This window comes from Poecilia reticulata, chromosome 9 (genome assembly GCF_904066995.2).
Source record: "Poecilia reticulata chromosome 9, P_reticulata-male-v2, whole genome shotgun sequence".
In the NCBI taxonomy this organism is placed as follows: domain Eukaryota; kingdom Metazoa; phylum Chordata; class Actinopteri; order Cyprinodontiformes; family Poeciliidae; genus Poecilia; species Poecilia reticulata.
In genome coordinates, this window is record NC_088838.1 from 7,554,226 (window position 1) to 7,568,912 (window position 14,687).

The 14,687-nt window shown below is 42.1% G+C and overlaps 1 protein-coding gene across 9 annotated transcripts in view; it reads right to left on the reverse strand.

Annotated features, from left to right (window-relative positions):
- Positions 1–14,687, reverse strand: part of arvcfb (ARVCF delta catenin family member b) — a 239,483-nt gene that overhangs the window by 114,306 nt on the left and 110,490 nt on the right. The window lies entirely within an intron of this gene.

Below are 14,687 nucleotides of genomic sequence, written 5' to 3' on the forward strand. Positions count from 1 at the left end.
AAATATTTTATTTGTCATTAAGCCCTTTGCAAAATCTACACAGAAAAAAATGAGAAAAAAACAAGGAGATATATTGGACATATTCAGTCTTTAAAGAACTTAAACAGCTTGATTTTTGCTACTCGCCATATTGATCAAGGACTATCGCCTGACTTCAAGTAAGGCTGAGGCAGCAGTGTAGCAGAAGTCAGAAATACTGTCACCTGCAGGTGAGTGATAGCAGTCACTTAAACCTAATGTTTTTGACCATTTTTGCAGAAAATTTGTGAAAAAACTCACAATTATGAATCAGCGCAAAACAAAATGCTGGGACCTGTTCATTTTGCGGTAATCTCATAATGGCAAAAAACAAACAAAAAAAAAAAAGGAAAAAGGAGAGACTGTATAAATCATTAACTGATTAGAAACGGACTGGATTTTTGACAACATTTTGGAAGGTAGACAAGGACAGATGGAGGGGGGCTTGTCACATGGATCATGACTCAGCTGAGAACCCTGTCCTGGTTTACCAAATTGCCTCCACAGACTGGTGGGAATACTCCCATGATTCCTCCTCTGGAACCTTTCAATGGACGGTGGCATTCTCATTTTAATTCACAACTCCTGGAACAAGGATGGAGCTTACATTATGCAAATCTTTGAGGTATTATAGGAAAGCCTCTCCATGTCCAACATTGAAGAATGACCTTTCACCTGTGTGAGAGATCAGCCAAGTCCAAGTGAATTACCGGCCCCGGTTGAGCTGCTTTCCTGGAGTTCAGTGACGGCATCAACAGCACAAAGCTCTCTGTTGGCGTTTTCTCAGGAGTGAGATTTAAAAAGATTCCCTGCTCATTCACTCTGAATGACTGTAGGCTGCCACAGTCTGAGAAATTAGCATGCAGTTGTATGACTCACTGGTTGTCATATTTCATCAAATTTGTTACTATTCAAGCACAAGACCAGCATAGTGACACCCACAAACAGATATTACCATAACATCATCATCACTGCTGGATCCCGGTTTCACAGCAGACAGTCTGAGAGGCTTGGAAGAGAGATATTGTGTCTTCGGGGGCCACAGCCTCCTGCATGGCGATCGTTTCCGTCGTATCGTCACGGCATCTCGGCTTGTCGGAGAGGGGGTTATTAAAAGAGGGAGAGAGAACGCAGCGCTGACTGATTGGAACTCCAGCAGCTCTATTAGCGAGGCACGTTCCAGAGGCATGCAACAATTAAGGCAGCTCCGCCTGCCAGGGACGACAGAAAGATCCATGAGCAGCCAAACACTCATCAGTCAGCACAGCCGAGTTGTAACCACGAGCCAAGAGCAAGAAAAATCGCAGTGGAAACAAACCGCAAGTTTCAGTAAGGTATTGAAGACTGCTCCACAACTGGCTTCTGGTGGATCCGACCCGAAAATATTGATCTGATTCCACTAAGAGGGATGGCTGCACTCCAGCAAATTAGGGCGTTTTCTCACCTGATAGTACGGTAGATTCGGTTCGATTTGGGCCGAAAATTGCAACATTTGTAAAATTTTCAGCTTGTGCCGTTTTCTTTCACTAACCAAAAAACCTGTTCACAACTCGCCCATGGTGGCGCTGCACCAAGGTTTACTGAAGAAAATGACATGAAAACATCTGAAGCAAACATCGAGCGCAACTTCCTTCTTCACAAATTATAAGCAAAAATAGCATCATATTTTAGTGGTTGTAGGATTTGTCTTCTGTCTTTAATTAAACACCACAAGCCAATTCTCATTTTAGCGTGTTTGTTTTGGTTGTATTTATCCAGAATGCTCTGCGCTGTAGTCCACTTCCTGCTTTTGGAGTGATGTGGTCCATTTGGTATTCACATATCAAGTGGACAATTCACCAAGTGGACAATTCACAATTCACATTATTCAACTAACCTGCTACACTACAGTCTTTTTAAGTTTCTATATATTCCAGTAGGACAAAAATGGGTGAAGTCAAAGTCCTGATAAAAGCCTCTTGTGCAAAATGTCTCCTGGCCTAACCATCCTCCTATGAGAGAAAAACAGGAGTTTCAGCACTACAGAAGAGGGGGTGACCCACTTCACTAACTCGTTGCACAATACTGCAGTGCCGCTGTTCGCAAAGTTCACAAACGCTTCCAAATATATACAAGATTCTCTATGTAGCAGCAGCCCCTGTAACATCAGCATTCACTGCACACAAACAGAGTCGCTCAGTTGCAAATATCACGAAAAAAAGGCGAGCTTTAAGCACCATCCTGCAGATATCAGCTTCTCCCTGGAGAGGTGATGTCTGCAGCAGGAAGTTGCTCCAGGCTCTGCAGCCTGAAAGCCTTCAAAACCTGCTCAAGTCTGACTTCTAAATAAACTCCTGAGTGATCATGTGCAGTGAAGTGGCATTCAGATATCCACAATTTGAAGGAGCGCACACATTCTGGAAATAAGAAGGATTCAAAGCAAGAAGAAGGCATTTGGCCTAGAGGAGAAGTTAATAAGGTTTGTTGGAGGGGAAACAAAACAAGAGGCCTGCTTTGCCACAGAGAACAGCAGTGGCGGCGGCAGCTTGTGGAGTTGGCGGCTCGGCGCACGAGAGACATCACGCCAGCCCCACCGCCTGCAAACCTCTGATTTTACAGAATGGGTGAAGGGAACTGTCATTTCACATTGGCCTCTGTGCACGTTCCCAGTATGATTTCCACACCACAGCATGGCATGGCAGGAGGACACAATAACCTTCCCTTTGAAAGCAGTATCAAAGATTTGGTAGCCAACACACAGAGCTGATTCAGTGACCCCATTCCAGAAAGGTTGGTTGGAAAAACGGAAGACATTTCCATGTGATTTGTCTTTTTTTTTTAATATTTCAGCCCTTTTTTTTACGCATTATCATGGCAACATTATTATTATTATTTATTTATTTTACAAATAGGAGCAGTTAATTAGCATTTTTAAAGATTGAATGACACCTGAAAATGAACCTAAATTCCAGAAGAGTTAGAAATGCAGAGAAGGACCAAACAGCAGAGAGAAAAGGACGAAGTTCAAACCATCCTCCATGGTTTGAACTGGAGGATGGTTCAAACCATCCTCCATGGTTTGAACTGGAGGATGGTTCAAACCATCCTCCAGTTTGAACCATCGGGTTTGAACCATGACGGGCAAGGATCGATCCTTGCCCGTCATCGATCATAACGGGCAAGGATCATGTTCTCAACTCCAACGCCTTTCAGCCCCTCTTTCCAACCATTCAAGTAGACGTTAAAGAGGAGCGGCAAAAGCAAATGAGGTTATGAGACTGTCATCACCAACAGTGAGAGGCCTCTTTAGACTCACTGCTACTGAAGATTGTTCCAGCAACACAGCATCACCATCTAAGATTCTGGATGACAGAATTTCCCTTTGAAATGATAAAAAAAAGAAGAATGAATCGAGTTCAATTAATCAGATTTTTTATAAACAGCTACTTGATACATCATACTTTGGTACATCAGTATTACTATGGAAATGCAAAAATAAAAAAAAATAAAAAAACGGATTAAGTCCCATGGCTTTAGGAAAACTGTTTTTTGCATTTTGTGTCACAACCATGCAAGATCCAGTGTATTTTTGGTATTTTTTGTGATGAACCAACATAGTGAACCAACATAGTGTTGGTTGTGACAAACCAACATAGTGTGGTTTTTTATAAATCTGATGAGTGAGGCAAACTTTTATGTTCCATGTTTGTTCTCACGACTTCGCATTAGAGCCATTGTAGTGAGAACAGAAAAAAAGAGTAAATTCACACCAAGACATCTTTAAAATTTTCAGAAAATACTTAGAAACTTCCATTTCAAAAGCAGAAAATTTTAAACTATTGAAGCTCAGAAATTTTCTGTTTTTTCTGGAAAAGATTAATCTCAAAATCTATGATTTTTCTTTGCCGAAGATTTACTGCAATTTCCATCTACAATGGTCCGAACACGCTGTTTCTTTCATACCCCTAAATAAAATCTTGTGCAACCAAATGTCTTCAGAAACCTGTCAGAAAAATTATAGTAGAACAATGATACAGCCATCTCTTCATTATGGAAGAGTTGCCAGAAGAAAACTATGCTTAAAGAAAGCCAGAAGAAGGAAATTCAGGGGGAAAAAAAACCTTGAAGAATGATTTAGATCAAAGCATATCCATGTGTTAGAATGGCCCGATTAAAGTTCAGACCCAAATCCAACTGGGAATCGGTGACAGATGCTGTGCATCCAATCAAACTGACCTTTAGCAGTTTTGTTAAAAAAAAAAAAAATCAAAAAACACATGGCTCTTGATACCAAAGTGGTTCAACAAAGTACTGAGTCGAGGGGGTTAAATAAAGCTACACAACACACTTTTATGAAACCAAATCTCGTAAACCATCCATCATTTATCTCCTGATTAAAATGACATCTTTCCTTTAGTTGGTTTATTACATAAAATCCCAATAAATCTGAAATTCATTAAAAAAAAAAGGAGTTTGGGAACAGAAAATTAGCAAAAAAACAAAATTAACATTCAGCTTGGCAGTAAAGCTTTTGCATTAACTTGTTAATGTGCAGGGAAGCTTTTCGAATCTGTTTGATAATCTAGTTTCTCTGTTGACACCTGACAGCTAAAATGGGCTGATTTTGGAATTTGGACAAGCAGGTCTCTGACTTGCCAGCAGTTACACACACATTTTAATACATTTTAATTACAGCTTCTCCCCCAAACCGCTACGTGACCCTTCGCTTCTTTGTGAGGATCTGAGATCTCTGTGGGCAATTACCGCAGGCAGTAAAGCACCAATCTCGCACAATGCTTTCATCACCATTAGCAGTAAAAGATTTTAACAAGGCCGTGTCAAAGTCACAACACGAGCAACGTGACAACACGGTGGGTCAGGGGAAGGATTTGCGCTCAGATGGAGGGACCATCGTGACTTGTGGATTGCCAATAAGCGACGACTGAGCGCTGCACAACGAGGGACATCGATCAGCGTTCCTCTGACCCATCACCGACAGTCGCAATTAGCCACAGCGTTTCAGGGCCGAGGAGAAGCGGTACATGGAAAACAGCGGAGGTGAGTTAAAGCTGGGAGCTGGAATGCTTCAGTTCTAAAGTGCTCCCATCTGACAACGCGAGTCTGGAATGTAGCCGCTCGTGACCCCAAAACCACCCACCTCTGCCCTCCCCCACTAAAACCTTCGCCCACCTCCTTCACCGCTGCGTGCTCTGTTGAGGCCGGAAAAACACAGACTGCAGCTGGACGCGGAGTCACATTCAAAAGAGGCTGAGCACAAAACAGGCAGAGGATGGTTTTGATTGGATTAGGCCTTTCTTAACTGTACCAGAATATGATGGAAAGAATTCAGGAACTCAAGGAGGTCTGTGTCAACAGACTTTATTTGCTTAACTCCTGAGACTTTGCTGGGTTTATGGCACGTTTTTCCACACATCCCAAGTTTGGGGAGGTACAACAAAAAAGAAGAAATGAAAAAACAAAAGAAAAACACTGCACACCAATGATGTTGTTAAACTGAGCCCCCCTCCTTTAATCTCTAAAGAACCTAGGAAAGCGGCTTGGTAACCAACAGCAACCTAAAAGAGCCACAGGGAAATAAATACCTGTTGGAGTGTTACGGTGAGGTCCAGTCTTGTTCAGTTAAGAAAACATTGAGTGTGACGGACCTGAGTATGATTCAGAAACAACACATTTCAAGTTTATATCTCCACAAATGTCTTTTTTTTTTCAGTCTACAAAGACATGCTGACAGAACTCCAGAGGCTAAAGGGGATTGCTTTTCTTTTGTTGCTGTCTTTTTTGACATATACACCATACAAATGATGGAAAACAATGAGCGTTGGTAGTTCAATAGCTAACAGAGTTTCCTTATCTGACAATATCTGGTTAAAAGCTCATCAAAAAGGCAAAAGTGTAATTAAAGCCTCTACGTATCCAATATATCCCCTAGAATGAATTCTAATGTGACAAAAAGAAACGCAACTATTGCTCTCTCTTTGTTGGGTTTGCGTACCCTTGAGTGTGACTTCCACTAATCAAGCAAGGAATTATTACAGCAGAAATGAAGAGAGTTATTCCAACTGAAATGTAAATTAATTCTTCTACAACCTCTTCTTCCCATCTTTCACCATCTCCTCTTCAAAGAAAAAAATTTAAAAAAGACTACACCAACACCATGTTCTATTACTAAACTAAAAGCTTGCTTGGCTGGAGCACCAGGATGTTGGCAGCTCTTAAAGCAGACGCCACGGGGCCGAGGTTGTACACAGTCCAATCCAGCGCAATGAGTGCTAAGCCCGGCACCTTTCTACGGATGGCTGGCACCTGTCCCTCTGTATCCGCAGACCTGGCTGGCACAGACCAGTGTGGCAGCGCACTCCACTTCACAGCCCCATTGCTCATTCCAAACTAGTTCCAAACGAGGGAGGTAGCAATGGTATTTTCGTGAAGCCCCGGCAGCGAACAGCAGAGGTTCGTTTGACGGCTCAATAAAGCCTCATGGAATGCGAAAAGAGGCACATCACTTCGCTGTTCACCGGTGGCTCCTCTGGGAGCGCACTCAGCACATATCTGGAGTTTACGAGGTGTTGTGGGACACAATGACGAGCCCGCATCTTTAATGGTATGTGACAGTTAGAGAACAGTCTTAAGTGCTTCATTTGTAAAAAGAAAAAAAAAAATAGTATAAGCCGTCATAATGGAGAGACTGTAAAGCTGGAAATACCAGAAACTTGTTAACGTTTTTTGGGAGGTTCTTTTTCTGGTTTGGCTGAACTCCTGCCACAGGTCAGCACGATGTTTGTTTGTCGGCAGAGTTTTGGCTGGAGTTGAGGCCGCTATTCAGGGGCTGGGGGGCAGCAAAGGCTGATCAGTTTACAGTGGTTTGGACTTTCCCTCCATCCTTCTCGACCATTCGCTTTTATTCTTCCCGTTGAACTCAGACGGTTACAGCAGGGTCTGCATGTTGTGAGCTAAAGAGCAGCATTCTAATGAAGAGCTGGGGCCTCGTCAGTGCAACTGAAGAACCCATGGGTCAGTAACGGACAGATCTCACTTCAGACACCCACCAGGCATTTCAAATGAACTCTGAGTGAGCGTGACATACAGCCAAATGCACCCTGGTTTCTCATATTCTGGTTCTCATGAGATCCGGCTAAAAATAGAATGGAAACAATTCAAATTTCCTCACTGGTTGGAGCTGCTGGTGAAAATTATAGCAATAAAACAAATATGTGGTCAAAAATATGTTGATTTCAGTTAAAATCGCTAATGTAGCTTTTCAAATTTAGAGCAACAAGTAGAGATATCAAACTACTGGCAGCAAGTTATTGGTAAAGTGTTAGATATTATTATTAACTTTAAACTTGACACTTGAAACCTCACATCTCGTATGTTTGAGATTCTAATTGTGACCTAAGACAGGAAGTAGGTCTTTATTTGCCTTGGCATTTTTAGAAATCGCTTCCACATTTTAGTCATCCGTGGAGCAGCAGTTTGGGTACGCTGCCAAAGACTTTACCTATTAGCTGCTAGCGACTTTAAAGTTAGCAATCTCTGTGTACAAATTCAACAGATTGTTTCAGTTTTGATGACGTCTTGTTAAACATCTAAATGACGTGAATTATCCTGACTTAGATCATTTCATAATTTTGAAATCTATGAAAAATTTATTTTGATAAATTAAATAATTTTCAAGTCTTTGCTTGTGTCATTTTAAGATGGTCCCAATGACGACACAATCCAGTCCTGGTCAAACCTGGACTGGAACCAGTTAAGGAACTGGCTGTCAATCGTAAAAAAAAAAAAAAAAAAAGAGGGTTTCTTGAGTTTTGCAAAAATATTGCAAAAACTTGAGCTCATTCTCTTGATTCCCACATTGTGTATCATTTTACCTTGTTAAATGGATGTATCAGCTCATCATAGATTTGACTTTGACTCACATGAAAACCGTTTTAGATTTATGCCTGAAATTAAACGCAAAAAGCCTACGCAAAAAGCCTACATTCAAAATTGCAAATTCAAAGTCTTTGTTCTGCAGTTAGAAGACAGTATCAATAATTGTGTTATCTAGCATATTTTTGTGGAATATTGTCTCTGCTGCCCAGAAATTGAGCTGCTAGCATGTCATCAAAGTCATGAGTCATAGAACAACCCTCTTCAGTCAGTCCGTCACAGCCCCGTAATGACCGGAAAAGACAAGATAGCGGAAAAACTACAACGTAGTGACCCAATACATGGTTGACCCTGTCTGTCAAATTAGCAAATAAGTCATACAATGGGCTCTGATGCAGATAAGATATTGCCAACAACAACTTTACTTGTACTTAATGGTCACTAGCTCTAAGAGAAATGCTCAACACACATTCTATGTTATGAACAACAAGATGCTTGTTGTTTTGAAAAGCCTGTGATCAAGCTACATTAAGTTGATGTGGATAATCAAATAGTCCATAAAGGGAGGGATTTGTTGCTGCTTGTTGTCAACAACAAGCATCAGAATTAAGATGTAGACATCATTATAGAATAACGGGTGATGTATGCAAGTTGCATTTGAATGCTCCTCCGGTTTGGATGAATCCCTGCGGAAGAGCTGCTGGAGGGAATCAATAATCCCAAAAGGCATTCTGAGACAGATGGTACAATGATGGAGGATCAATGGTTCCTCTGCTCTCCTGCCTGCTTCCAGCCAAGTAACAGGATGTGGGCTAATCCCTCAAAAGAGGGTTCTAGACTAAACATGGAAGAGAAGGTTGAACCACCTCTGGCTTCCCCACACCCGCTCCATGTAGGACCAATAAGGTGCAGATGTTGTTAGATGGGGTTTGAAAAGAGAACGGGAGAAGTAGAGAAGGGCTTGTTCTTGCATTTCTGGTTGAGGAAAACTTTATGAACACTCCGATCCCCCCCCCCCCATCAGGGCCCCTCGAAAGGGTTCTCAGCTGCAGAACATAAAGGGTGGAGCCTTTATGAATCCTGTGCAAGTAAAGGAAAGCCCTGGTTCTTTTGAAAAGAAAAAAAGAATCCATCCGCTCTCTTGCTGAAGATCCTGAATAGCAGCTGCATTCCTAATGAGTAGCACAGGATGAAACAGAAAGGGGAAGGTAGATCCTTCACTCTTTATAGCTTCAACTCAATTAACTGATGGTCTCCATCCTAGTGTTTTTGTGTCTAAACCTGAATGTTTGTTTCATGTCATAACTCTGGTGTAATAATCACAAAATATCATCGCTACACCAATTACTGCATCAAAGCGGGCTTGAACAGGGCTTTTCAGAGAGAGCCTGATGAGTTCTGCTTCCCCAGTTTTCTGCTCCTCCTCCATCACAGTGACAGAGACATCCCTCGCTTTCTCCAGGCCAAGTGGCTTTCTTATCTACCCGATCGAGAACACGGCTGCCACTGCTGGCTTCCAGTATCAGAGATAGGAAGCTGTTTGTTGGACATAGTTAGGGGAATCGTGAATCCCGTTCCCACAGAAAAAACTGATTAAATAAGCTAAAGATTCAAACCTAGTTCCTTTTGGGGCTCCAGGTTGTGTGTGTGTGTGTGTGTGTGTGTGTGTGTGTGTGTGCGTGTGTGTGTGTGTGTGTTTGTTGTTGTGAGGATTGTCTGACACCTTATCTGCATATTCCTGTAAAGGATTTGCCATACTTGCCAAGGAAGGATGAAGTGCAAAAAAATTGCTCTTAAAGTGATGTCATTAATAATGGAGAGGGAAAACAGTTGTGGATGAAGTATAAATGTGTCCAGTCTCGATAGTATGCAACCTACAAGCAAATCTTAGCAGGTAAAGCCAAAACAGCCACTCAGGCAAGATAATAAGCTCCCATCTCATTAATGCACCTCTTCTTCTCCCCAGCGCTGTTTCCAAAGGTAGCAGTGTGAAGGTATCCATCTCCTGCAGCCCAAGCTCCAGCCTTCCAATTTACTGCCACTCACCTATTTTCTAATTCCATCAGCGTGATGATGAAAGCTGAGAGGGCATTACACTTCTTGCCAGTGGTTGGACAGTGAGGGAGGGAGTGCAGGGCCGCATCGGTCACACTGTCAGCCAGCCAAATGGGTTAGGATGGACAGAATGAGAGCCAAGGCAGAGGGGATGATGGAGCTCTGTGCTTCCAGTCGCTAAGAGGCAAAGACCTTTGCTCCTCCGGCAAACATAACCCGGAGGTAACATCCCAAAACCTCAGGGCATGTTCATTTGATCACAACAAAGCATACAGAGTCACACCTGTGAGGTTGTCCATCATGCGCATGTGGACTCCAGGCCAAATTTATTCATACCCCTGACTGATTTAGGCTTAAAGAAGTCTAGTAGTATTAACATTTTGGAGCAGGACAGTCAGGGTCTTGACTTGAATTTGATAGAGAATCTGTACAGAGAGCTAAAGATGAGGGTGATGACAAAAAGGCCTTCCGGCTTCAAACACTTGGTGGAAGATCCAATTCAAAATTGTTCCCGTTATTTACTACAGTTAAATAACGGCAAAAGTAGTCTTAAGTCTTTATGCAACATGGAAGTACGTGACCAGAGCTTTCAACATTACAATCCCAAAATACTTCTCATCAAAGACTGTGCTGCAAACCACTACTAGCTAGTAATGTGACCCCCAGACACAAAAGTAATTGCTTTAGGCTTGATTCAGTTAAACTCCAACTCAATTAAATGATTCTAAAGGGACATCAAATGCTGTTGTAACTCAAATCACCCAAGTACATTGAAAATATCTTTGTGGATGGTAATGCTGTGCGCAGGAACGGACTCTGGTAGTGGTTAGTCTTTCAACAAATCTGAAAAGGCATCTGACTAAAGATATTTTTACTATATGACAGCCTCGTAACTGTCATGACATGTTAGCAGATTAATATATAGAAATGATATTTCACAGTAACATGTCCTATATAACACCATCAGTTGTTGGCTAGCAGTGCTAATCCACCTCATGAGCTTTTGCTGTGCCTCTCTAAAGCTCTGACTGGCCGTAAGGTTTGAACGATAAGAAGAATTTTCTAAATTTCTAAGCCTGGGTACTCGGCAGAAAAAGAGAATGTGCAAACAATTTAGAAGAACTGTACAGCGCCTGGCTAACCATTAGCCTCCAACACATCTAGCTCTTCCCATCAGTGCTAAAAGGGGTGACAGTCATTTCCAAAGGGATTTGATCATCGTTGTCAGTTCTAGTCGCTATAAACATTAGGATTTGGATCTGCACTGTATTAGTCGGTTGGATCCTAGCTAAAGTTTCCAAAAACTGGGAAAAGTCTTAAATTCTGATGTACCACAAAATCCAACCTGAACTGGATATTTCTACACTGAACTTGAGTTCTCAAAATCACAGTTTAAGGCTTATAAAACTTTTTACACCATTTTTGAAATAATTTTTCACTTTTATTGCTCCTTCTTTGCATTAGCACTCCCTTAGATTGAGACAACCAGCGTTAGTCAATCTTGGGGTACATACTCCCCGTTGTCAGACGGGTGACAACAGCTTATTTACAACAGTTATTTGTGAAAAACAAACAACTGGAATTCTAAGTTTGCCCAAAAATAATTCAGAAATCTTGAAAATCCCTTATTGTGTAACATGCTGCTGATGTATGGGCATTGATGGCAGGTGGTCCTCCTGAGAATCTATGTAGATGGTGTCAGCTTGCTCCTAGTAAATTAAGTAAATAAACATCAAAAGCGGTATGTGGTGTGCATGAAGGGCGTGGTGGGAGATACTGTGACACGTCAAGCCACGGTATGGGAAACATGGGAAGCATAAAAAGGCTGTATGACGGGGTGCCATGCCATCTGGTATAACCAGTCACCGGGCCTTGCAGCACCATATGATCAAAACATTCTTGCCTCCAAAAGACCACAGCAACCACAGCTCCTGCAGACCCCCATCACCTACCCAGCCCCCAGTGCAATAATGGACTCTCTGCCGCCATTGAGCCCCTCATACGTTTCCGGTCAATGGCATCATTCTTGTGTGACCTCCCAATCCCAGAACGGCAGCACTCCTCATGCTCTACATGTCTTCAAATATTGATTCGTGCATCGTCTTCTTCAGTCACACAAGGGGCCCTAGGAAAGGAGTGGAAAAAGACAGGCGGGGACCTTTGAGCTGTCATGCAAAAACACCCCCGCAGAAAGAAGCGTGTGACAGCTTTTTAATTTCGGTAAGAAATCAAAAAGCGTCTGAGAGACGGGGTAGAACGCTCAGTGGCTGCATCTAAAACTCTCTGCTTGCTGTCAGGAATCTGGCAATACCCCGCCGCCTGTAGACAAGACCTCCTTTGGTCTTTGGCTGAATCACAGATGAATTATTTTGTTATTCAGACGGGTCCTTCTTGCTTGCGGAGAGAAAGTAAAGTCAGGTTTTGCAAAGGCCTTGGCAAGATGACGACTTCTGGATTATTCATAATGTTTTCCTCCCCCCACCATCTCTTCGCGACAAATCTGTTCTTCTATTTTTTATGAACTTGAGCCTCTGCAGCTGAATTCAGAGGATCCGGGGCCCTACCCTACCGGCACAGCTCTCAAATAAAGGCCACTTTATTTTTAACTCAGCCTAGCACTGGTTCCCCCACTTATTGTGGGCTATCCAGTAATCTTCAGCAGGCTAAAACTAATTTACTGTAAGCTCCGCAGCAGCATTAAGACAAGGTCAAGGCAGAGCGGTATTTGTCTCATTTCCCTTGCTGTCAATATTCCTCTGATGATAACGACTGATTTAGAGGCTGGAAATCTTGAGGGGGTAGTACAGCGCATCACCGCTATAAAGGGACCAACCGGAAGGAATCCAAATGAGCTCAGCTCCAGTTCCATGAAGGGGAACGACACCCAAAACAACAATGTGGACGTTGAGTTTGACGCATCTTGGGACATTTATAGGGTTTTGCAGACATATTAAAACCCCCTGAACTCTTGCAACTGTAAACATCAATGTGTTTTATTGGGAATTTGGGGTGATGGACCACAGCTAAGAAGTGCATAGCTGTATGATGGAAGGAAAATCATACATATCTTCTTACACAAAAAATAATTTTGGGAAGTAACTGAATTAGTACATAGAGTCAATCAGCGTGTAGTTGAATTCCAGTATAAATGTTGTTGGACTCCACAAATCTGTTCCTTCATGGAAAAGTGGCCAGAAGAAACGAAAGACAGCCGTACGAAGTCCAGATGTTCCACAAGCCATGTAGGAGACACAGGAAGTGTGACAGATTCCCATCACCCTGAACACATCCTCCACAACGGGAATATCCAAGTGGCGCATTTAACAAACACCAAAAATACTTCTGTAGTTTTTTTGTTGATTCAATAAAAGAGTCAACAAATATTCACTTGATTACATTTGAAATTCCTTGCAGTTTAGGAGTACAGCAGACTCCCTCCTATTTGCACATTAGTATTTGTGAATTCACTTATTCGCGGTGCTTTATGTGGATCTTGATTCCAAATGATTTGTGGAAAATCTGAACCTTCATGGATCTTTTCAGAAATATTGATAAGAAAAGGAAACAACTGAAACAACTTGATTACTACTATTACAACTACTATTGGCTGGCATCTGTAAAGCAGAAAATTCAGGAGTGCCATTTATTGTCCTTGATGCGAGTTGGCTATACCCAAAAGAATGGAGATAAAGAAGATTGATAAAATTAGCTTCTGTGGTAGCGCTAAAACTGTTTCCACTGTGAGAAATGATGGATATGATGGTATTTTTGGTGTTTTGAACTATAAAAATAGGCAGCTATAATTGTCTCTAGAGGGTGTTCCAAGGATTTATGAATGTGAGCTACTTGCAGCTGGTTTTGTGGGTGGAAATTCTGTATGCATGTCATCACAGCTGTAGACCTCCAATCTATCACCGAAATAGACTGAAATTATTTGTTAGATATTTGTTATTATTGTGGAGCTCAGAAATGCCTAAAAACAGGTATAATTTTGTTTTAGATTGCATGCTGATCATCCAATCTGATGGTTTGACTGGCCAAAAATGTTCAGTCTCCAGATGCTGCTGGAGACACGTTGACTCTGGGGATGATACCTACACTTTTCAAATGTATATTCATAAAACAAATATACATTTTTTTCAATTCACAATAATGCAGTAGTTTCACATGTTTTTCAAGTCAAAAAAAAAACTACAACACGTAAAATTGTGGGTCTGTAATGTGAAAAAGAGGAAAAAGTACAAAGAGTATTGAGGCCTTTCCAAGAGACTTTGGACTGCAGTTCTGGTCCAGCTGAAGAATGTACATTGGAGTTGAAAAGGTCACATCTCAAAGCTGCTCTGGGCCAGAAGCATGAATACAATCCGAGTCTTTGGGAGTGGAGGGTCACGGACACAGCCGGACCCGACCTGCTCCAGGACGCAGCTGAAGAGAACGCAGTCTCAGCTTACTGACATGCTTCTGGTCTCATTCATATGATCCGAGCCTGTGTCCCAACACAGCCCACCTTTTCCCACACCTTCAGTTCATTCTGCGCACACTCGAGCCCGGCCTTGAAACTTATCAAAATGCCCTGGAGGCGAAAAAGAACAAAGAGTTCGCGGGTGAGAAAAGGTCAGCTTATCCTCCAGCCATCAGGTAACACTCAACCACAGAAGCATCTGTTAAAGAGTCATTATCAGTGCAATGTGGCAAGCTGACAGAATGTTTTTATCTGTCAAACAGGAGCTCAGCATCTCCAC